Source organism: Taudactylus pleione, unplaced genomic scaffold (genome assembly GCF_031769625.1).
Source record: "Taudactylus pleione unplaced genomic scaffold, aTauple2 ptg000333l, whole genome shotgun sequence".
NCBI lineage: Eukaryota > Metazoa > Chordata > Amphibia > Anura > Myobatrachidae > Taudactylus > Taudactylus pleione.
In genome coordinates, this window is record NW_028284734.1 from 604,214 (window position 1) to 611,956 (window position 7,743).

The 7,743-nt window shown below is 47.2% G+C and overlaps 1 pseudogene; it reads right to left on the reverse strand.

The window, feature by feature from the left end:
* Window positions 1-446: 446 nt before the first annotated feature.
* LOC148508948 (proteinase-activated receptor 1 pseudogene) lies at window positions 447-7,232 on the reverse strand (annotated as a pseudogene).
* Between the last annotated feature and the right edge of the window lie 511 nt (window positions 7,233-7,743).

Sequence of the window (7,743 nt, forward strand, 5' to 3'; positions counted from 1 at the left end):
AAAACATTGGTACATGGCTTGTGGTTATCTTACCCTACCGCAAGCACTGCGAGGACTTCAGTGTAAAAAAACAGGCATGTGACGTGTACTATGACGCTGCCTGTTAATTGTGCACGCCTTTAAAACACTCAGGCATGCCTGCGTTCGCACCTCCACTCCCCTGTTATTAGTGTCCTGCCCCTGTTACCACCCACAAACGGCCTCTCCTGTCACTCATTTCACTGGGCTGTATTTGCTGGGCGAGCAAGCGGGCTGCGATCACACAGAGTAGTTCACGCACGCGCAGAACGAAACGTGCACGTTCGCAAACCATCGGGCCGCTTGCGAGCGCACAGCGATTGAGAGCGGCTCTGAATGAGTTCCTACAGTATATCCACAAGCCATACCATCATGCCAAATATTTTCAGTTAATAGCTGGATGTCAGTATCATTTTTCACTTTTGTTACTAAATAGTACTGCTTTCTGTAGATAATTCTTTATGTTTTGTTTGCAGTTTCTCAGTCTTCTTACAGCACAGCAAACTGTAGGCATACTTCCGACACTTTGACGATGCATAGCAATACATTAAAGGATCAAGACAAGAACTGATACTGCTTACACAGGCACACAGGATGTAGGCAAAGTATAGTGACTCATCATAGCCAATAGTAAAGTGCAGGTAATGCATGAAAAAGATGACATTTGTTGGGCCAAAGCAAATAATGTACACAGAAAGCATAATGATGGCCAAGACCACGGCTCTTGTCTTTTTGTTAGAATTTACAATATTTCTGGAGCTCAAGGTTCGTATGATCCCAATGTAACAGAAGATTGTAATGACTAAAGGTAAGAAGAAAAAGACTGTAGAAAAGACAATGAAGTAATACAGGTAGAAGTTCTGTAGGTCTTTTAGGTCCAGCACATCATGGCAGGTAGTGATGCCTAGTGAGGGAATGTATTGAGCTTGCTCACTCATGAGAAGTGGCACAGTGCTGGCTATGGATATTATCCAGATGAAGAGACAGACCAGCCAGGCTCGGCTCATTGTGCGCCAGGACAGTGACTGCATTGGATAAACCACAGCCAGGAACCTGTCCACAGTCATACTGGTCATAAGCAGGATGGAGCAGTACATATTGCAGTAAAAGGCAGCGGTGACAAATCGGCACATTCCATCCCCAATGAGCCAGTTGTTCCCGGAGAAGCGATAAGCGATGTTGAAAGGCAGCAGAATAACAAAGAGCACATCGGCAGCCGCCAGGTTCAGCATGTACACCACTGCCGGCTTCCTGACGTGTATCTTGAACAGGAATATGATGATCGCCAAAACATTCAAAGGCAGAGCCACAATAAATACCAAGGTGTACACCGATGGTACAAACTTAGTCAACCACTGGCTAGAGAGGTAAAATATGGTATCCTCTGTAATGTTTGTGTTAAAGGTGAATATTTGTTCTACAGAAGACAAGAAAAAAAGAATTGTTAGACATTCAAGGTATGTTTTGTGCAGAGTATATAATGAGACAATATGTACAGTTGAAACAGATTATGCTTATAATATTATTGTTATTTATATAGCGCATACATATTCTGCAGCGCTTTACAGAGAATATTTGGCCATTCACATCAGTCCCTGCCCCAGTGGAGCTTACAGGCTATAGGACCTCATTCAGAGTCAGTCGTAAGCGGCCGCTCGGTTGTACGCATCCGATGTTTCCAAACCACGCATGCGTACGCTTATGCATGCGAGACCGTGCAATCCAAAATGCTATTGATCGTACGGCTTACGAGCAGGAAATGGCTTCCGGGAGTTGATTGACATGAAAGGCCATTTGTGGGTGTTGACGGGGGTGGTGGTCTGAAAACGCAGGCGTTCCCCACCGTTTTCAGGGCGTTTTAGGGGCGTACATAAATTACCTGCTACGACCGACATAGAAGGCCGGAAGTAGTAAAACGTCACTCTGCGAGCAGGTTCGAGGCCTCGCTGATCATATAGCTTAAGGTTGGGTATGTGCTCTCTCAAGCCCCAGAGGACGATCGATACTATCGAATGTTACTGATGTTCGGAGTGATATTTCTATTTTGAGCCACACAATGCAAGCAGCTAATAATCGTTTGTTGTAGCTAATAACACTGCTAATTGGCATGTAATTGATTCTGCTGCGTTTACATTAGTGAATAATAAGAATAAATACATTTCAGGGGAATATCTTTTTCTATGCGTTTTTTTGGTAATTTTTGGAGTAATTTGCACACAACACAAGCGGCCGCAACCATCAGAAGAAAATTAACATACAGCGACTGACAATGACTGACAACGATAGACTCGATCGCTAGCTGCTATCACTCGTTAGCTAGAGGAGGTGCATTGTTCACGTATGGGCGTCACTTTGGTTATGACCGACCGGCCGTGCGATCGCTTCCTTTTTCAGTTTTGCGGTCGTTAGGCGTATGACCGAGCGGCCGCTTACGACCGACTCTGAATGAGGTCCATAGTCCCTACCACATATACAAGATATTGGGCCTGATTCAGAGCCGTTCGCTATTTGCGGTCGTTCGTTCAAAAACAAGGGGTGGCTATTCAAATGATCCGTTCGCAAATTGCAGTCTGTTCACACCTCTAAGTCTGAACGAGCGAGCAAAACATACGCTCGTTTATTTGATAAAAACGCCCCCTGGCCGCTCGCACCATACGTCATGTCCGCTATTTATTAGATTAATCGAGTACATCGTACAGCGTATGAACTGCTCGCTCTTCTTGTGGTTGGTTTTTTCAACCGCTATTTTGCGAGCAGTTCTGAGTTAAAAAAAAACAAGTGACGTGGTCAATGACGCTGCTGTATTAATTATGCACTCCCTTAAAACGCCCATTTTGACCTTTAAGCACGCCTGCGTTCGAATTCCACTCCCCCGTTTTCAAACACCTTCCCCTGTTACCACCCACATACACCTCATTCTGTCACTCAAAATAGCAGGCACTCGCTATATAGCGTACAAACGATTTTCGGCCGCACTGACTGGTTTGCGCATGCGTACTAAAAACCGTACGCATGCGCAGATGTACGAACATCGCTCGGAACGAGCGTACGGCCGCTAGCGAGCGGCTCTGAATGAGGGCCTTTGTTCATTATTTGTTGAGAGCCAATTAACCTACCAGTATATTTTAGGATTGTGGGAGGAAAACCACGCAAGCTCGGGGATAATATACAAACTCCACACACTTATGGTGCATACACACGGTCAGATTTTTCTTCAGATCTGAACGATAGCGATTTAAAAAATCATTCTTATCTGAAGGAAAATCTGACATGCCTGAACGATGGACGATGAACGATGCGCGTCCACGATGGTCAGATAACAATATCTGACATCTGATGTTTTGCAGTCAGACTTGGACGATTCCATTCATTTTAATGCAGTCAACAATCGTTTAAATCACTCAAATCTTTGGTAAAATCGTTCATCTGACAGATCTGACAAATCTGACCATGTGTATGCACTATTAGTGCCGTGGTGGGATCATAACTAAACACCATCACATTTCTACTCCAACTCTTCATTTTTCAAATGTTGTTATAACCATTTCTAAACTCTACCACCAGTCCCTCCCCATTTCCCTTAATTAGCTCAATTCCCAGTCTATGCTATGTAGTGATTTCCTTGAATCTTCATCATCCCCCTGTTCTTAGGGCCTGATTCAGAGCCGGACGCTCTGAACGAACACCCGCTCTGAATCAGGGCGTTTTTTTTTTTATTAGTGCGGCCTCTTGGACGCTCGCATAGCTGTGGGTTACCACCCATTTCTTATGCGAGCGTCCATGATGATGGTCGCGATGATGATGATCAAGACCATCGCGACCATCGGGCTTGCGACGAGACCCTTGCGGTAGGGTCTCGTGGCCGCAAGCCCTGGAGTGCTTTTGGCTCAGAGCCAAAATCACTCCCACTGACATCACTAGTGATGTCAGTGGGGCCGGACCCAGACGGTAGGCCCAAAGGGCCTAAGGGACAGCATGTCCCCTTTGGTGCGAGACCTGGAGCGACGGCTTCCCCGTCGCTTGCCGGGTCTCACGCATGTGCACGACGGAGCTCCCTCCGTCGTGCGCATGCACACTTGGGCACCATCGACCCGCTTACGAGCGTACAGCGCTCGCGAGCGGGTCTGAATGAGACCCTTAGTTTACAATTTCAGCAATCTAACTATCTTCCCTCCCAGCACACCTGTGCCCTCCGCATCAGATTGCAGTCTGTATCTGCTGTAGAGTGCAGAATATGGGGCAGATAATTTTGTAAATATTACTTTAGATGTTCTAAATTAAGCTCACAACCTAATTTCAGTAAATAGTTTTTGAGATCATTGATGCTGGTTATGTGTCAGGTTGCGGCCTAGGATCGGCCGTTACTCACCCCAGCGCAGGCTTTCCCTGGTCACTCGTGTGGTCAGATGCCAGGTGCGGTGGAGGGTGATGCGCTGAGTATTATTCTTAGAGCCATGTAGACTGCCTTGAGCTGTGCTGTGCCTTGGTTACTGCGGTCGCCATCATGGACACAGCCATGACAGTTTGCATCACCTGACTACCCTGTACCCAATGGTAGCATGGAGGTGGTCAGCTGACGCTGTCCACCAATGATCTGCTACTGCAGGATACATGTGCCAACTATACCTACTCCCTGTGCAACAGTGCGTCCAGAACATCTAGCCTGTGTGCCAAACTATACCAACTCCTTGTGCAACAGTGCATTATCATCTTGCCTGTGTGCATTACAAATACCGGATTCCGACGCAGGTTTGCGTCAAGGACCTCTTCTGGTGTACCAGTTATATGTGCCAATCTCGACACAGCATTGCGTCAAAGACCCCTTTCTAGTGTACAAGTTATAGCGTCTGTTGTGACATGGTTGCGTCAAAGCTCCTCTCCAGTGTACAACTCTCTAGTGCTCTCCTTGTGTTATGCTACTCCATGTGAAAAGTCTAGAACCAGGCTAGCAAGATCTTCTGCCAATAACAACCGCCCTTTGTTCCCTTAGAACTGGGATACGTTCACCGGTTCTTAGGCGGCCGTCTGGACTTATAGCTCGAGGTAGTAGCAATTCACATGGAGGAGCAAAAGGATACAATGGTGAGAGCAACAGTTCGAATGGAGACTAAATCGTGGATAGTAGATATGAGAATAGAACCAGAATAGGAAGTGGTACACTATTGATGCGGCAAGAAGCTGGTTCAAGATGCTGTTGGTAGTAAATGTGGTATGGTTATAAGAATAGAAAAGGTTTGCTTGAGGCCCTTACTGAAGAGTCAAATAATTGATTTGGCTTTGAGAGCCGTTGTGACTTGGAGCCCGTGCTGAGGAGAGGAAGGTATTTGAGTTGGCTTTGAGAGCCAATGTTGTGGCTTGAGCACTGAACTAGATACAATAGACCTCATTCAGACCCGGCCGCAAGCGCTGAGCGCTCGCAACTGGGTCGATGTTAAGGTCCTGCGCATGCACAGCGGCCGCACTGCACGTGCGCAAGCCCCGGAGCGAGAGAGAAGCTCTCGCTCCGGAGCTCACTACAAAAGGGCCGGCTGTCGATGTTGATTGACAGCTCGGCCCGTTTTGTAGGCGGGGCGGGGGGTTGGTTTCACAAACGGAGGCATTCCTTAAGGAACGCCTGCCGTTTTGTGGGCGGCCGCACTGACATCAGCAGTGATGTCAGTGGGGAGCTTCCTGCTCGATCACAGCAGGAAGCTACCTGGGGCTTGCAGTTGCCGAGACCTTAGGGTCTCGTTGCAAGCCCCGATGGTCAAGACCATCGCGACCATCTACCCGGTCGGTCGCAAAGCTGTGGGTGGTAACCCACAGCTTAGCTAGCGACCAGGAGGCCACACTAAAAAAAAGAAGCGGCCACCCTCATTTAGAGAGAGCGATCGCTTCTTGCGACTGCCTCTGAATGAGGGCCAATGTCCTGATGAATAGTACACAGATTTGAGTACGAGTTTATGTACAAGTTAATGTACAAATTAGCGTCCAAAGTCCTGACAGACTGTATGTAAGTTTTTGTACAGGTTTGTGTACAAATTAGCATCCAAAGTCCTGACGGACAATACGTAGGTTTGAGTGCAGGTTTGTGTACAAATTACCCGAAAGAAGTTACCTGGATATGGTGGGTAGGCCCATAACCTTGGCCATGATTATGCTAAAAACCTCTATGGATTGCAAAATAGTTTTGCATTTATATATATTATTAATAATTTGGAGTTGTGCACCTGAGATTTGTCTGTTTCTGTGCCTGCAATTAGTCTCATCAGGTAGCACCTCCCATCATATATATAGTCAGGTTGTGCAGTCCAGAAATCTTTCCCTTGTGTACAAATTAGCATCCACAGTCCTGACAGAAAATGAACAGATTTGAGTACAAGTTTATGTACAGCTTGGTACAAATTAGCATCCAAAGTCCTGATGGACAATACATACAAGTTTGTGTACAAGTTGTGTACAAATTAGTGTCCACCGACCTGTCGAGAATGCTGATTCAGCTTGGAGGGCCGTCACTGCCAGTACAACTAGGAAGCCGGGAGTTGATGGTGTGGCTAGGGAGCCATAGGAGAGGCCACAAGAGCCAGAGACAGTTGGGAGACAAAACCAAGGAGAGGGAGATCCGTCCAGCAGAGTCTACAGGATACTGCTCGTGCCGCTGAGCCTAGAGAACCCACAGGAATGCTATAGTCGGCGAGGCGGCAAAAGTCCAGTGTGTACAAATAGGAGAACGGACCAATCAAGCTGCACTGAGGATGATACATCACTTCCTAAGGCGTGCCGATCACCTAGCAACAGAAGAAACTGGAGTAACCCCATCCTGATTGGGTAGTCTGCTTGATGGAGACAAGTCGTGACCATGACTTGTAACACCTTGTCATAACGGGACACCTAGCACTACCAGCATTCTAGTACTAGTATCAATTTCCTGTTCAGGTGTTAGAAGTATTTCTCCAGGGTCATTTATATCTGTCTCTATTCCCACGGTATCAGACACCAGTCCAAAGGGCAGCAACCTGTCAGTTGGGTGCAGCTTGAACCCATATCCCGATTGGTGGGGTCACTGATGAACACCTCCCAGCTGTTTAGGCTCCGCACCTTCGGACTGGTCTCATCAATGTCTGACATCAGTTGATGAGGAGATCATATATACAGGCCCCATGCCTCCGGTTCCTCCCTCAACCCGGGACCTCAGCTTTCACTCCCTCCAAAGGAGAATTCTCCATGGCAGACATGACAGTTTGCACAGGCCCAATGGAAGCTACCAGTTCCCCGGCGGTGAGTGCATTACAAGATCTTGCCACTCACATGGATAACCAGGAGGCGGCTCAACACCAGGTGGGCCAGTATTTGCAAGAACTTTCTAGACAACTAATGGTGATACAAGCCTCTTTGGCTACACTTCTTCCGCAGTGGTACCCCCATCTACACCTCCAGTTCCACTTTCGGGCTTCAGAAATACCAAATCCGTCTTCAACTGGCATCTCTGGAATGATTTGATGGGAACCCTCGACAGTGTCATGGGTTTTCAACCTGTGCGAGATACAATTTGAATGTTCGCTGCAAAATTTTCCCACCCCGAGATCTAAAGTGGCATATGTCATCTCTCTGCTGTCTGGGACAGATTTTGACAGGGTCTCTCCTCTGTGTACCCGCTAGTCTCTAACTACGACTTGTTAATTTCTGCTTTCAAGCGAATCTTCGATTAGCCTGGTCGCATGGCTTCTGCATCTTCTGACCTATTAT